Source organism: Tiliqua scincoides, chromosome 1 (assembly GCF_035046505.1).
Source record: "Tiliqua scincoides isolate rTilSci1 chromosome 1, rTilSci1.hap2, whole genome shotgun sequence".
In the NCBI taxonomy this organism is placed as follows: Eukaryota; Metazoa; Chordata; class Lepidosauria; order Squamata; family Scincidae; genus Tiliqua; species Tiliqua scincoides.
In genome coordinates this window covers 181,106,623-181,124,565 of record NC_089821.1, presented here as the reverse complement: position 1 = coordinate 181,124,565, position 17,943 = coordinate 181,106,623, and positions in this window count along the sequence as shown.

Here is a 17,943-nt window from a genome sequence, read left to right as displayed (position 1 = left end):
TAAAAACTTTCTAACAGCCCAATTCTATCACCCACCAAACTATAGCCACACCAATGGGGCATGTGCTGCAGGAGGCAACATCAGAGTAAGTAAAACACTTTTTTACTTACCTATAACCTGTAGGCCATCTTTGAGTTTTGCTGGTGTAAGTCCGAGGAGAGCCGGGGGCATTCTGAGGCAGAGTTTTGGGATAAGATCTGGGTGCAAGTCACTGGGTGCTGAGATCTACCCCCTCCCTCCCTGGAAATGCCTCCTGCTGCCCCCAGTCCTTCTCAAAACTCTTCCAACCCTCCACCCCCTACCCATGACATGTCCCCACTGCTGACTTAACAAGACTGACACAGGCCAGGGTACAAGACAGCAGGGCTTTGCAGTCGTGGCTTGGGCTGGTCTAGTGGCAGTGCACTCTGCACACTATCACTGGCATTTTGTGACAGCGGGACACTCCTCCTACTGTCACAGATTGCCATTAGGATTGAGCCATGAGATCCACAATGATCCACAACAGACGTAATGTTGTCAGTTAAAAAAGAAAGGATACATTTATGGAAACTTTAATACAGAAACTATAGAGAACCTGCCCATCAGAACGAAAACCAGGAAAAATGTCTTTATAAATAAAGACTGGCCTGTTGATACATCGGTGAGGTTTAGAGGCAGCTGTGAGCGGAGATCAGAAGCTGATTATTTACATCTTCAAGAAATGCCTGCAAAAAGGGAACTTCTATTGCTTCACAGTAGAAATGTGTCTCTTAGCCCAATCCTATACCCTGCCAGCAGCACCAATACAGCCACGTCAATTTGGTGCATGCTGCATCCTATGGTGGAGGGGGGGGGGTGACCTGAATGCAAACTGGAAGTAAGTAGAAAACACTTCCAAGTAAGCCCTCAGCCTATCTATGGGTCTGTTTGGACATATGACACATATTTTGGTGACCTATATTCAAGGAGGCAAAAGGGGCAGAGAGGTTTGTGAAAAACAGGATAAGATCAGGCATGTGCCATTAGTGCTGGATCCACTCCTTCCTACCTCCTTCCCATCCCAGTTCCTCCATCTTCTTTGCCCAGAAAAGCCCCCATTCCTCCAACTCACCAGTGCCAGCAGATGGTAGTTTTTCTCTCAGCCATTACTCTGACAGTCTTGTGCTCACTGGCAGAATGTTGCTTTTGAAGGCATCATCATACCTATGCCAGTGGAACATGTGTTCTGCCAGCAGACAAAGAGACAGGATGGGTAAAAGACCATGTATAATAACTATGGATGTTTATTTTGTACAAAAGACCATCTATAATAACTATGGTCTATGGAAATTAGTGTTGAATATCGAGAATAATAATAATAGTATTTAATGTCTCCATGTACTCAAAGTACTTTAATTGTTGGTATAATTTTATTAACCTCAGGTTCATTAACCTCGGTTAGGTTCATTAACGTAACTTAATTTACAAAAATGCAAATACACGAGGGATAAGTATCAAATCTAATGTGATAATGCAAGAAGTGACTTGCAGTTGTCATTTGCTAGAAGATTAATGCTTCTGAAAAATACATTAAAGGCAAGGAGTCCGTGAAGGACCTTTGTTTGGCATACAGTGGTTATCCAAAAGTAAACATACACATAAGAAAACTATATACGTGTGTTGTACAACGGCAACTATGGTAGTGATGTATGTTATGTATGAGTAAAATAAATTGGCCCCACCAATTTCAAACCAATTGTCAGGAACATGGGGAGGGGGATTGTGATGGATGTGAGGACCACATGGTGACTTGCCTGCCTGGTACGAAGGTTGCAGACATCGCGTCTCATCTAGATTGGCTGGTAGAGAGTGCTGGGGTGGAGGTAGCTGTTGCGGTACATGTCGGCACCAACGACGTCAGGGAATTGTAGCCAGCAGGTCTTCAAGGTCAAATTTAGGCTGCTAGATAGGAAGCTTAAAGCCAGGACCCCAAAGGTAGTGTTCTTGGAAGTGCTGCCTGTTCCATTCACAGGGCCAGCTAGGCAGGCAGAGCTCAGGGGTCTCAATGTGTGGATGAGACGGTGGTGTCGGGAGGAGGGGTTTAGATTCAGGGAACATTTTGGGACAAGCCAGGCCTGTACAAGAGGGATGGGTGGTCTTCATTTGAACCAAAATGGAACTAGACTGCTGGTACATAACATTAAAAAGGTAGCAAAGCATCTTCTAAATTGACCCCTGGGGGAAAGCCAACCGGGGCAACCACTTTGGTACTCTCATCCCTATGGGATGAGGTTGGGGAGGTTTGAGCAGTGGTTCTCAAACTTTTTAGCATCAGGACCCACTTTTTAGAAAGGCCAATCTGTCAGGACCCACTGGAAGTGATGTCATTAACCTAGAAGTGATATCATTGCTGGAAGTGACATCATCAAGCAGGAAAATTTTTATTGATCTTAGGCTGCAATCCGATCCATGCTTACCCAGGAGAAAGCCTCATTGACTATCATCATTAAAAATATACACATAGTAGCCTGTTAAAGTTCAAATCTATAACATTTCCCCAAATGCAGTCACATATCATGGGAGCATCAAGTCTAATATATTAAAAATAAAATATTGAAATGAATAAGGACGCACCTGAAATTGGCTCACAACCCACTTTGGGTCTGAGAAACACTGGGTTAGAGAACAACAATATAGTGACAGAGTAGGAAGCATGATGGGATGTGATAACTGGTCCAGCAAAATGAGAGGCTGTAGGGATAAAGGAGCAAATAAGCAGCCCATCTTGAGGGACTCTGTATACAAGTGCATTCATGCAAATGCCCAAAGTGTCTGAGCAAAGATGGGAGAACTGGAATGTTTGGTGGCTAGGAAAAACATTGACATAGTGGGCACAACAGAAACCTGGTGAAATGCAGAGAATCAGTGGTATACAGCATGCCAGGCTATAAATTCTATAGGAGGGACAAGGAGGGGCATGTTGGAGGTGGGATGGCCATCTATGTTAAAGAAGGGGTAGAATCCAGCAAAGTAGAGGTTGAAGGTGGGTCCGACTCTACCATAGAATCACTGTGGATTAAATTACCAGGCTCGAGGAGCGATGTAATACTGGGGGCACACTCTTATCCTCCAGGAGTCTTCAAACCCGGCCCGGGGGCCAAATGCAGCCTGCAGCCAGCCTCTATCCAGCCCACAGCCAGCCTCTGATCCCCTGAGAGCCTCTGGCCCAGCTGACCAAACACAACCAGAGTTGTGCATGTGGAGTGGGGGAATGGGGGTCCATTTAAGTGCATGCTTTATTTCTTAGGCTGTGTTGGTGCTTGGAGAAATCCTGGGCATTTGAACCCATTCATTCATCTAAGTTCCATCTCTAATGTATTTATTTAAATTTTATTATTTAATTTTTTTTCCGGCCCTCAACACTGTACCAGATATTTGATGCAGTCCTTTGGCCAAAAAGTTTAGAGACCCCTGCTCCAGACCAGAATCCTAAAGGGAACCTTGAAATGAGGAACAGATCAGGGAAGTGTTGAGGAGAGACAGGGATGTAATCATGGGAGACTTCAATTATCCTCATATTGAGTGGGTCAATTCATGCTCTGGTCATGAAAGAGACTAGATTTCTTAACATGTTAAATGACTGTGCCTTAGAGCAGCTAGTTATGGAGCCCACCAGAGGACAGATGACTTTGGGTATATGACTGTGTGGCACTCTGGACCTGGTTAGAGATGTCCATGTTACTAAGCCACTGTGGAACAGTGACCACACTGCAATCTGTTTTGTCATGCATGTCAGGAGAAGCGCACGAAACAAATCTGACACAGAGTCTCAGAGTGCATGGAGTGCATGGAAAGCAAATCTCTCCAGAATGCATACAGGCTGTTCAAAACAATGGTAATAGAAGCCTAGTGGAAGTGTATACAAAGTATATACCAAGCATATACCAAGCGCCAAGGAAGATGCGCTTAGCTAAGTCTAGGATTCTAAGTGAAAACTATTTCACTTTTGGTTCTGTTCTTTGGCTAAGAAAATGAGACCATTTCACAGCCCAGCATTTAGCCTACTTGTGCCAGAAAAAAAGTGCTGAGGGAGGAGTGTGGACAATTAGGAATGTGAGTTCTGTCAGGAGAACATCAACTTCCATTGTTCATTTGAAAACTTTGTCATAAGTGATCATTTTCCATTTGATACTTGGAATCAAAGTAAGTGGAAATGGAATCTGAAAAATCTGCCCTCAACAAATATAGTTCCACATTTTGCTCAAAATGTGTTTGAACAAAAAGTTGAAAAGTGTGTGTGTGTGTGTGTGTGTGTGTGTGTGTGTGTGTGAGAGAGAGAGAGAGAGAGAGAGAGAGAGAGAGAGAGACTGCCTTTAAACTCTCTGGTGTACAGGTGCTCATTTGAAGCCAGTACCAACACCAATATGAAATAAATAACCCTCCACAAAAACATGAGCCATTGTTTCTCAGCAGAATGTAGAACTCCTTTGCCATAACTACAGGTGGCATTGCCAGTGTGCAGTTTTGTTTGTGTGTGTGTGTGTTTCCTTGGTCTAACAGCTGGGAAACCCAATCCTAACCTGCGCTGGAACAGGCAGACCAGCTGGCCTGCCCCGTATCCAGTTTGGGGTTGGGGCTGGCTGCGGCTTACCCTATCCATGCATCAGCCTCCTGACTCCTGAGTTGGTGCAACAGTACCTTTTGCAATACCTTTGGGCACAAGAGATTTACACCAGGACTGCACCCTGAGTACCCATACTTCCAATTCAGGAAGTGTAATCTCTTTGCAGCTTCAGATTTGAAGGACTTTTCCTTTAACCTGGTGATACGTACATTCTGTTTGATAGGAGTAAGACCCAGCCTACTTAAATCACTTTTTGCCTCTCTAAAAAACCTTGATGTTAGGAAAAGAAGAATAACTCACATTTTGGAGTTATGCAAAACAATCATGTGAAAAACATCAATCAAAGCAATTTTTTCTCATTTTAACTTGATTTATAAAATGTGCTGAGGGAGAAGAAAGGATGAATTGGTTAGATTATTCATTGTGATAAAAGCAAATGTTTTCTGATGGAGGCTAAATGAATCACACTAATATTAATTAGCTAAAGAGCTGGTGTTTAGGGGCAGAAGAATAGATGGAGTGATAATGCTACTGATGGAATTATTTTCTTTATCCTGATATAGGCAGGAGATAAATGAATAAGTTGAGTCTAATTTAATGGAGTGGAAAGCAATCATAGATAACCATAGAATCCAACTCTTCTTTCCTGACTTAAAGTAGAATTCTCCATGCATACAAATAAAGAACAACTCATGGATATTTTGGGGTCTGGTGGGTAATCAGCCAGAGGCTATTTAATCTTCTGCACACAGCGGGCACTAATGTTGGGTGACAGAAAAATGATCAGAACCACTGAGGGGTAGAATCATGTTTGGCACACGTTATCTGAATTAGGGCACAATCCTAACCAACTTTCCAGCACTGGCATAGCTGTACCAGTGGGGCATGTGCTGCATCCTGTGGTTGGGTGGCAGTCACAGAGTTCTTCTCAAGGTAAGGGAATGTTTGTTCCCTTACCCGGAGTTGCATTACCCTTACCTTGATGCTGGAAAGTTGGACAGAATTGTACCCTTAATATAATTGCCAGGAATCCAACCATGAGAAATCATGTACTATTCAACAGTCATAACATGGTGTACTCTGTGCTTTGCTTTGCATGGAGAAGGTCCCAATTCAACTCTTGACATCACCAGTTAAAATGGGAAAGACCTCTGCCTACAACCCCGGAGAGCTGCTGGTGGGTCCAGTATACAATACTAGGCTGAATAGATCAATAACATGCCTCAAAATTCTGTAGCTATGTATGTTAGAAATATAGAGAGGGGGGTTTGCGATGGATGTGAGGACCGCATGGCGACTTGCCTGCCTGGTGCGAAGGTTGTGGACATCACTTCTCGTCTAGACTGGCTGGTAGACAGTGCTGGGGAGGAGGTAGCGGTTGTGGTGCATGTCGGCACCAACGACGTGGGCAAGTGTAGCCGGAAGATCCTGGATGCCAAATTTAGGCTATTAGGAAGGAAGCTGAAAGTCAGAACCTCAAAGGTAGCGTTCTCTGAAGTGCTACCTGTTCCACACACAGGGCCAGCTAGGCAGGCAGAGATCAGGGGTCTCAATGCGTGGATGAGACGGTGGTGTAGGGAGGAGGGGTTTAGATTCGTTAGGCACTGGGGAACGTTTTGGGACAAGCAGGGCCTGTACAAGAGGGACGGGCTTCACTTGAACCAAAATGGAACCAGACTGCTGGCACATAACATTAAAAAGGTGGAAGAGCAGCTTTTAAACTGATCCCTGGGGGAAGGCCAACAAGAGCCGAGGGGCATCTGGTTCGGGACTCCTCATCCCTATGGAACGAGGAGGGGGAGGTTAGAGAACAACAAGACAAAGGCAGAGTAGGAGAAGAAATTGGGAATGGTAGCATGATGGGATGTGATAGACGGTTTGGCACAGGGAGAGGATGCGGAGACAAAGGAGCGAATAAGCAGCCCATCCTGGGGCATTGCATGTACAAATGCTTTTATGCAAATGCCCGAAGTTTCCGAGCAAAGATGGGAGAACTGGAACGTCTGGTGACAAGGGAAAATATTGACATAGTGGGCATAGCGGAAACCTGGTGGAATGCGGAGAATCAGTGGGATACCGCAATCCCGGGCTATAAACTCTACAGGAGGGACAGGGAGGGGTGTGTTGGAGGTGGGGTGGCCGTTTATGTTAAGGAAGGGATAGAATCCAGCAAAGTAGAGATTGAAGGCAGGTCCGACTCCACCGTAGAATCTCTGTGGGTTAAATTACCAGGCCTGTGGGGCGATGTAATACTAGGGGAGTACTATCATCCTCCAGACCAGAAATCGAAAGGGGAACTTGAAATGAGGAAACAGATCAGGGAGGTGACAAGGAGGGACAGGGTTGTAATCGTGGGGGACTTCAATTATCCTCATATAGACTGGGACAATTTGTGTTCTGGTCACGAAAAGGAGACCGGATTCCTTGACATGCTAAATGACTGTGCCTTAGAGCAGCTAGTCATGGAGCCCACCAGAGGGCAGGTGACTCTGGATTTAATATTGTGCAGTACTCAGAACCTGGTTAGAGATGTCAATGTTACGGAGCTGTTGGGGAACAGTGATCATGCTGTGATCCGTTTCGACGTGCACGTTGGGGGAAGAATACCAGGCAAAACTCTCACAAAAACCCTTGACTTCCGATGGGCGGACTTCCCTCAAATGAGGAGGCTGGTAAGAAGGAGGTTGAAAGGGAAGGTAAAAAGTGTCCAATCTCTCCAGAGTGCATGGAGACTGCTTAAAACAACAGTAATGGAGGCCCAGCAGAGGTGTATACCACAAAGAAAGAAGGGTTCCACTAAATCCAGGAGGGTGCCCGCATGGCTAACGAGCCAAGTTAGAGAGGCTGTGAAGGGCAAGGAAGTTTCCTTCAGTAAATGGAAGTCTTGCCCTAATGAGGAGAATAAAAAGAAACATAAACTGTGGCAAAAGAAATGTAAGAAGGTGATATGGGAGGCCAAGCGAGACTATGAGGAATGCATGACCAGCAACATTAAGGGGAATAATAAAAGCTTCTTCAAATATGTTAGAAGCAGGAAACCCACCAGAGAAGCGGTTGGCCCTCTGGATGGTGAGGGAGGGAAAGGGGAGATAAAAGGAGACTTAGAGATGGCAGAGAAATTAAATGAATTCTTTGCATCTGTCTTCACAGCAGAAGACCTCGGGCAGATACTGCTGCCTGAATAGCCCCTCCTGACTGAGGAATTAAGTCAGATAGAGGTTAAAAGAGAAGATGTTTCAGACCTCATTGATAAATTAAGTATCAATAAGTCACCAGTCCCTGATGGCATCCACCCAAGAGTTATTAAGGAATTGAAGAATGAAGTTGCTGATCTCTTGACTAAGCAATGCAACTTGTCCCTCAAAACGGCCACGGTGCCAGAAGATTGGAAGATAGCAAATGTCACACCTATCTTTAAAAAGGGAAAGAGGGGGGACCTGGGAAACTATAGGCCGGTCAGCCTAACATCTATGCCGGGTAAGATGGTGGAATGCCTCATCAAAACACATAGATGAACAGGCCTTGCTGAGGAAGAATCAGCATGGCTTCTGTAAGGGTAAGTCTTGCCTCACGAACCTTATAGAATTCTTTGAAAAGGTCAACAGGCATGTGGATGGGGGAGAACCCGTAGACATTATATATCTGGACTTTCAGAAGGCGTTCGACATGGTCCCTCACCAAAGGCTACTAAAAAAGCTCCACAGTCAGGGAATTAGAGGACAGGTCCTCTCATGGATTGAGAACTGGTTGAAGGCCAGGAAAAAGAGAGTGGGTGTCAATGGGCAATTTTCACAATGGAGAGAAGTGAAAAGCAGTGTGCCCCAAGGATCTGTCCTGGGACCAGTGCTTTTCAACCTCTTCATAAATGACCTGGAGGCAGGGTTGAGCAGTGAGGTGGCAAAGTTTGCGGATGACACCAAACTTTTCCAAGTGGTGAAGACCAGAAGTGATTGTGAGGAGCTCCAGAAGGATCTCTACAGACTGGCAGAATGGGCAGCAAAATGGCAAATGCGCTTCAATGTCAGTAAGTGTAAGGTCATGCACATTGGGGCAAAAAAAATCAAAACTTCACATATAGGCTGATGGGTTCTGAGCTGTCTGTGACAGATCAGGAAAGAGATCTTGGGGTGGTGGTGGACAGGTCGATGAAAGTGTCAACCCAATGTGCGGCGGCAGTGAAGAAGGCCAATTCTATGCTTGGGATCATTAGAAAAGGTATTGAGAACAAAACGGCTAATATTATAATGCCGTTGTACAAATCGATGGTAAGGCCACACCTGGAGTATTGTGTCCAGTTCTGGTCGCCGCATCTCAAAAAAGACATAGTGGAAATGGAAAAGGTGCAAAAGAGCGACTAAGATGATTACAGGGCTGGGGCACCTTCTTTATGAGGAAAGGTTACGGCGTTTGGGTCTCTTCAGCCTAGAAAAGAGACGCCTGAGGGGGGACATGATTGAGACATACGAAGTTATGCATGGGAAGGATAAAGTGGATAGAGAGATGCTCTTTACACTCTCACATAACACCAGAACCAGGGGACATCCACTAAAATTGAGTGTTGGAAGAGTTAGAACAGACAAAAGAAAATATTTCTTTACTCAGCGTGTGGTTGGTCTGTGGAACTCCTTGCCATAGGATGTGGTGATGGCGTCTGGCGTGGATGCCTTTAAAAGGGGATTGGACAAGTTTCTGGAGGAAAAATCCATTACGGGTTACAAGCCATGATGTGTATGCGCAACCTCCTGATTTTAGAAATGGGCTATGTCAGAATGCCAGATGCAAGGGAGGGCACCAGGATGAGGTCTCTTGTTATCTGGTGTGCTCCCTGGGGCATTTGGTGGGTTGCTGTGAGATACAGGAAGCTGGACTAGATGGGCCTATGGCCTGATCCAGTGGGGCTGTTCTTATGTTCTTATGTTATGTTCTTATGCCAAGCCTGCGTGCTGCGGGCAGCTCAGGATTGGGCTGCAAGCACATAAAAAAATAATAGAATTTTTATAAAAAATGCTTTAAATTAGGGGCAAGAAATGAAGACTGTAACTGGAAAGGATGACAAGCACAGAGATTTGAAGGCAATTTCATGTACTCAGTTAAAAGTATGTAACCTAAATATGCACTCTTGACAAGAATAAAAATACTTTGCATATTCTTCCCTGGTTTACCATTCCTCAGTTTTCTCACCTTCCTTGGTTGTCTGTCTCATGTATCTAAACTGTATGTGCCTTTGGACAGGGACCTGTCCCCTAATTCTTTGTAAGGCACTATGTATAAGAATGGTGCTATGTGAAATAATAATGTAAATTACTTGTTTGCCTTGCCTTATAATAGGTTCTCACAGGTAAAATTACAACTGCCAAACTGTTTTTCTTCACATACAAGCACTGGGTAATAATGGGTTCTTCTGAGTTATTTCAAACTGTTTATTTCAAACTAGTTTTTACTCTGTCACCAATCATTCTGATCTTTATATGATTAATTATTGAATTCTGTTTTCCCTTTCCCACCAGCTGTCCAAACACCCAAGTTCTTTTATAGCCTCTACACTCAGATTGCACTTAGCGGTTGGTAAGTATGCAGTTTGACATCTCCAAAGGAAATGTGGCAGTTCTCAGCTGACCTGGGCTGACGGAGCAGACTGCTACCACTGCTCAGAGGTCCCCAAGGCCTCAGTGAGAAGCAGTGCAAAGCATTGTTGACTTTGGGGTCATTTTTAAAAATTCACCTCCAGATATAGTGGTAAGTAATACTGTTGCAAAGTAGCAGGCAACGTGTAGCCCCTTATAACCACATGTGCTTGCTACCAGGATGTTTCAGGATATGGAAGGCCCATTGCCAAGATTTCCTCTTGTCAGCTAGGCAGTTTTTTTGCATGTGGGAAACTATGCAATGGTAATTGACTTTACTCACTAGGAGAGACTGGTTTGGCCCAACTATCAATGTTTAATTTATGTCTGAAATTACAAAAATATGTAGAAGCCCAAAAGGTTCCTTGGCTATATATGTTCTTTGATGTGTGTAAACAGCTAGGTTTTGAGTCATAGCTTTGACCTAATTTCTGCTTGGCATCTTAGACATGTCTGATTTGCAAATATGTAACTGAGTGCATGTAAAAATGAAATACTGTGGCTACTTTTGTTGTGCTTTTATGTCTTCAAACCTTCAAATGTTCACAGGTCAGCTTGAATTAGCAGATTACTTCATTCCTTCCTTTCAGATAGGCTGTCAAGGCACAGGAATCTCTGTTTTTTTCGGGGGGGGGGAAGGTGGAGAGGGGACCCCAAGAGACACCTGTCTGGATATTTCAGCTTTCCTCTCCACTGTTCAGCGATCCATGCGACCGTTAAGTGGCAGAGACCGGGCATCCGCCCACCGCTAGCCAAGTGCCGGCCAGCACTGGGCTAGCACAGGTGCTTACCTGACGTTAGGGCTCGCAAACATGCCTTACAGCACATTTGGGACAGTGCACACTGGCAGTAAGTCAGCACATAGAGCTCAGATTGGGCTCTAAGGTAACACTAACAGAAAGCAGGAAGATTCCTGCTTCCTATTAGCATATAATATTTTTAATGGTGTATGGAATAAAAGAAAACTCATATTCCCACCAAAGAAATAGGAGTAATGCAGAGAGCACTAAACAGTGACATATTTTTGTCCTTATGTTTATTACTGTAAAGAAAATACTATGCAAATCTCTCTGGCATCATTTGTACAGGCCAAGCTGCATGGTAGGCACATAATTTCATTGGCCCCGGCATGCTCAATTTTTCTTGCATAATTAGCAGATAGGGGGCTGAAGAGGAGAAATCCATATTGGTACTTAAATGTAATTGGTCAATTTTGACACTGTGGCTTATTCATGTAATTTACTTTCCAGTTCAATTTTTTTGGGAATAGAACATGCTCTCTGGTAGTTTGCAGCATTTTGGCAGCAGTGATCATATTCACAATAATTGATCAATCTGCTTTTAATGTAGAATAAAGGGTATATTAGCCAATTTAAAGAAGAACATATCCCAGTCATTTTTTTTCAATTGTTTTACTGCTATTCTGCTGGAATCTCTTTACAAATGGGCAAGTCTATGCATATGGAAGCAACTATCTTCCTCATTTTTGATTACTAAACTGGCACATCTACACATATCACTGGAGAGGCTGGCTGCAAATCCTGAGAGCAACTGGTGATTTAATCCACTCCAGGGAGATTGCCTCAAAATTAAAAATGTAGTTTTAATTGTGAGGTGTAGATTAATTTATGGTGAACAAGCACTGTGATATCAGCACTGACTCAGATCAGAGCATGTGCTTAATACAGGATGATCACATTACAAATCGGGGGTTTAGATGAGGGTGCACTCCATTTTTTTGGTTCTCCATTTAAGCCTGAAATGGTCCAAACAAGCAAGAACTGCAGCTCATGACTCTGCTGATTAGGTAGATTGGTTTTACCCCAGAACTTTCCCCACTGCCCAAAGACAGAAAGGACGCAGTAATAGGGCTTAACTTTCATGGGCCCAAGATTGGAAAAGACACCATACTACTGGATCCTAGTGGTCAAAATCCCATAGATACCCTCAGTGCTTTTTTTGTAAAAATAAAAAAAAAAAAGCAAAAAAAAAAAAAAAGCGCAGGGACTCACAACTTGTTAATTTTTTATTTATTTATTTATTTATTTATTTATTTATTTATTTTTAAACCATTTTTTATTGGAGAAATAAGTAATAAGATACAACTAGACAGCACGTATTATATAATACCAGAATATAATCTATTTTACAACTCATCTTGAACCAATAGAAGGTGTGTGACCACATGATTTTTGATTCATAACTTCATAAATTAATCAATTCATTAACCCATCTTTTGTGGTTCCTCCCCTTTCCGCTGTGTACTTTTTCCCCATTCCCCAATGAGTTCTGAATGAACCATTACTTAACTGTTAATCAATTAATTGACCTTTTGTGGTCCCCCCTACCCCTAACTTACCTTTGAAGTCTTCCTTCCGTTTCTGTTCTGCACTGTGTGTGCTTCTTCCTGTGGTGGTGGTGGGCAGTCAAGGAAGCATCCTCAAGGGAAGAGGATGGTTCTTGGGGCTGCATTGTGGCTGCACCAGTGCTGGAAAGCTGGACAGGATTGGGCCCTTACTCTCCAAGTAGGTGTGGCAAGGAGTACCATTCTGTAGTCCCAGCTTATGCATATTTATTAGGAAGTAGCCCTGGTGTGAAGGCCATGTAAGGCTGCTGTCCTATCCACACTTCCCTGGGAGTAAGCCCCATTGACTAGAGTGGGACTTACTTCTGAGTAGACCTGCCTATACTTGGGCTCTTAAAGCTGCCATTTCTCCTCACTTACCAGGGAGTAAGCCCCATGGACTACAGTGGGACTTACTTCTTGGGCTTGGGCTCTCAAAGCTGCCATCCTACACATGGTTACCTGGGAGTAAGCCCCATTGGCTACAGTGGGGCCTACTCCTGAGTAGCCCTGCCCAGGTTGTCCCTGGGGAGAGCCCTCCCTGTGCCCCTCCCCCCCGCACCCCTCCCGGGCTTTACCAGCCCAAAGTACCTCCACAGCCGTGTGGGGTCCCAGCAGTAGCGAAGGTGGAGCCTGTAGCGGGGCACAAAGAGGTTTTCGGTGAGGAAGCAGGCGCAGCCCAGGAAGCCTCCCACACCCTGAACCCCAGAGCCCCGCTCCATGTTTCCACCCAGGCCACAAAGGGGGAGGGACCCGCTCGCCCAGCGCCACAGCTCCATCCGCAAAACCCGTCCGGAGGGAAACCAGCTCCAGGGAGCATCTGCAAACTCCCAGCAGTATATATATATACAGTGCTATTTTTGTAAATTGCATAAAAAAGGTGCCGAAATGCTGTTCTGGTGTGTTCCATTAGAAAAAAAAGCCCTGGGTACCCTAATACTAAACACTGACACCAACATTTATGCTGCCTAAATGGGTAAAGCAGTGCTGTACCACATGGGTGTGTTGTGAATGGTCCCCAGGTGTGCCACAGGAGCTTGGGGGAGTGTCATTTACTAGCAGGGCCATTGGGGGATGTGAGCCCCCAGCCAGCAGTGTGGTGTACTTTATCAATTGTCCAAAAACTGATAGTGTGCCTTGACAATTTGAGCGCCTTTTCAGTGTGCTATACTGGGGTAGAATGTTACCAGGAAATGTGGATCTAGTGTTCACTGAAGTGGCAAGCCTGTTGCTGACTTATGTTGACTACAGAGTGGCTTCCCCCCCCCCTCCCAAAAAATAAAATTCTTCCATAGAGAAAACTTGATTCAGGAAGCTAGGTTGTAGCCAATTTTTCCATGTGCAGGGATTTTATTTTCCATAGAACAGTGGTTCTCACACATTTAGCACCAGGACCCACTTTTTAGAATGAGAATCTGTCAGGGTCCACTGGAAGTGATGTCATGAGCAGAAGTGACATCATCAAGCAGGAAAATTTTTCACAATCCTAGGCTGCAATCCTACCCACACTTACAAAAGAGTAAGTCCCATTTACTGTCATTGTTAGAAGCATATACAAAGTAGCTTGTTAAAAGTACAGGTCTATTATATTTCCCCAAATGCAGTCTCATACCATGATAGCATCAAGTCTAATATATTAAAAATAAAATCTTGAAATGAATGGGGACCCACCTGAAATTGGTTCATGACGCACCTAAGTGGGTCCTGACCCATAGTTTGGGAAACACTGCCATAGAGGAATGTTGGTCATATATTGTAAATTCTCATCAACACTTTGTCTGGAATACAGGGTGTCCCGTATCTGCAGATCCTGTATCTGCGGATTCCGTTATCTGTGGATTGGGTCCTTGGGGACCCTCTTAGCTCAGCAGAGGCTGTGGACATTTATCCACAGCCTCTGCCAGGTTCAGATGGAACTCAGCAGTAGAATGCCATATAAGCATTAGAAACATCACTTCTGGTGAAGTGCATTATTTCTACTGCCGAGCTCAGTCTGAGCCCGTCAGAGGCCATGGGCAGACTTCTGCAGCCTCTGCTGAGCTCAGAAGACCCTCCAGAGGGGAGGAGAGCCAAACTCCCTTCCAGAGGGTCCAGGCTGTGGCGATGGGTATTCACCCGTATCTGCGGTTTCAGATGTCTGCAGGGATTCCGGAACGGCCCTGTTCCCAAGGTATGCCCAGCTATGTCTACACCACCACCAGGAGAAAAAGGACATGCAGTTCATGTCTGCAGTCTGCATTGAACTGCAGTCAATGCAGTTCATGAATCATAGCCACCCTATCAGTTTGCTAGTGATGAAAGTGCTATTTACATTGTTGGTATACTAGCAACATTTGAAAGGAAAAGTTTGATTTAAGATATCCTCACATTTTAGTTCCAGATGTAAACCTGGCCTCCAGATTAATCTTCAGGAAATGGCTGCTATTAATCTTCCAGTGGGAGATCATATTCTGACCCAAAGGTTCATTTTCATTGAAATATCTTAATTAAATTGGAATAATAGTGTCTCAAAAACAGGTACAAGCAGGTTTTATTCATCACAAGGTCATAGATAAACTGCACTGCATTTTGTCATTAATGCCATATTATGCATGCTTTCTAATATTTATCTTGTTCTTCTCTCCATCAGACCATTTGAAAGAACAAGGACCAAAAGCATTGTTCTTAGTTTTTTGCAGTTCACTCCAGGAAGGGAACAATTTTCTTTAAAATAGTGTTTGCAAGTCAACCAAATTAGAAGAAGGGGGTTGGAGGAGAACAAAACAAATACAAAAATCCAGGATCAGGATGGCTTGAAATCTAAATTTAATCCATTCTTAATGGTCTGTGGTTTTGGCCTACTAAAAATTCCCTGTCAGTGAATTTCTGCTGTTACCTAGGAAAAAATAATTAACAAAACAAGTTGCATCTTGTTGCGTAATCCTCTCTTCAAAGTACCATTTGTACATTTCTCAATAGGGATCAGCAACTGATTTAAAAAATGAAACTGATTGAATGCTTAGAGCTACTGGAACAGAACCTGCTGTTTAATGTGCATTTATTAAGTATCTTTTTTTTCTTTTCATGAGCAGAGCATTATTCTTTTGCAGCAAAAACCTCACTGCCTTTCCACTCATCACTGATTAATGTAGAAATTCATGACTTAAAAAAAAAATCAGTCATTATTACACCTGTCTTTGTATTGCTTTTCCTAGGAAATGTATTTTAAGTATGTGTGAAACCACCAAGATGATCTAAAATCCATATTCCATGAATCCTTCAGCACAGCTCCCTCCCAAACCACACATCAGCACAAGAGGCATGGCTAGCACAATTTTCTTATCCTAGCATGTTATTTTCCTTTCACATGTGCAAGGACATGCACCAGCCTCCCCAAGCCAGATCCAGGCCCCGGATTAGTAAGTATACGCAGGCCGAGGGAAGCCCACAGGGAGGTTGGAGAGAGCTGGTGTTTTGGGGTGGAGGAGGGCAGGCCAGTGAGTGGACTGGGTCTGGGAGGGGGAAGGACTGCCTTGGGAACTTAGGCCGGATCCTAACCCCTGTTCCCAGCCCAGTTGGCCTTACACAGGCCTCTTGAATTTGTGCAAGCTGTTTTGCTGGGACAGATCTGAGTAGCCTCATAGGGGTGACTGGGGCATTACTCAGGGTAAAGGGATAAATATCCCCTTACTCTGAGTTGCGCTGGCCTGTGCACTTGGCCTGCACTGTTCCAGTGCAAGTTAGGATTGGGCTGTAGGTAATTGACAGTGTGGTTGTGTTATAGAGACTTGAAAATGATTCCAAGCAATGTGAGATCCAGTTTGGTACAGTAAATAGAATGTTCAGCTGGATCAATGAGGGGACCAAAGTGGCTTATCAAAAATGAACACAAACGCCTGTTGTCTGAAACTTATTTACTGACGCAACTTGTGCAGCCTTCCAGGTGTTTTCTCCAACTGAGCAGAGAGCAGACCAGTCTGAAAATGATCATGAAACAATCTTCAAAGCTTCAGATGGATGATCATGGATACAAACGCTTGTTCACCTAACACAGGAACTTACAACCCAGGCAGAAGAAGGGTCATTAACACCATCCCTGGACCTTATCCCAGTGACAGCAATGAACCAATCATATTGGGAAGCAAGGGTGATACTCATAACCTGGGGTGATCTGAGATAGGATGTTATGGAACATACTGGACATAGTATGAGACCCACTTCTCAGTACTACCCATGTGTATTGTATTGGAACCTTTGCACTGGAGCTGTTTAGTGGTGTCAAGGATACATTGTCCATTATCTCACTCATTGCAAAGTTAGACAGAAAGGTCATGCAGTGCTGTTCCATCTCTCCAAGAGAACTGAGTTCTGCTTCATAAGGTTGTTTCCTTGTACCATGATAATTGAGGCCTGTCCCAACTATCACTGATCATGTGATAGCAGTCAGAAATTCATCTGCCCTTCCAGTTGGATGTAAAGAGGCAATTCTTTTACAGAGTAGGCAATTCAGGTAATAGCAAATATACTTTGCAGTACTTTTTTTTCTTGATTATAATAGTTGTTAGCAACCAGGCATTTTCACCTTGATGAGTATTCAAATCTCAATCCAGATTCTATTCATGGAAAAATGCTTCATTTTCTTCCAGCTAACAACTTACTGCACATTGAGATCATGCAGATGGCATACAAAGCCATTGTTTGCTTCCTGCCTGCACATGGATCTTCTTTTCCATGAGATACTAATCAGTACATTTGGCTTCACCCATCTGTTCCTTGTTGAATATTAAGAGGCGCTACCTAACCTCTGCTGTGATAAACGGAGACAAATGTGCTTTGCTGTCGTTTCCGTTGCAATTAACATAGTGTAAAACTAAAAAAGCAAACACTAAAGTGCCCAATATGTGATAAAGCAGCACATTGCTTGCCTGCATTGTAGGAGTTAAGAGAGATAGCTCTGCTTCTTAAAAATAAGGAGTTCTAAAGGGCCTTAAATATACCTAACATTGTTGTACCTGGGCAGTTCAATCTTGAGAAAAGTACAAAAAGTTTCCTTGCAAGTATTTCGCCTACAGCCTTTATAAGAAGTGGCTTTTCCAGAATGCATAACAATCATTCACATGATCCTGTGAAGTTCGAGTACAATGCAGAACCTCTTTCTCTTCTCTGGTAATCATCTGTTAAGCAAACAATAGGGTGACTGGCTGGCTGGCAGTGGCATAGGTCATTGGACACCTGGGGTCCATAAATTTTTGTCACCCCATATGATTTATTTATTTATTTACAGCCCAATCCTATCCACACTTTCCTGGGAGTAAGCCCCATTGACTTTAATGAGACTTACTTCTGAGTAGACATCCATAGGATTGGGCTGTTAATTATTAATTCATTCACAAATTTATACCACCCTTCCT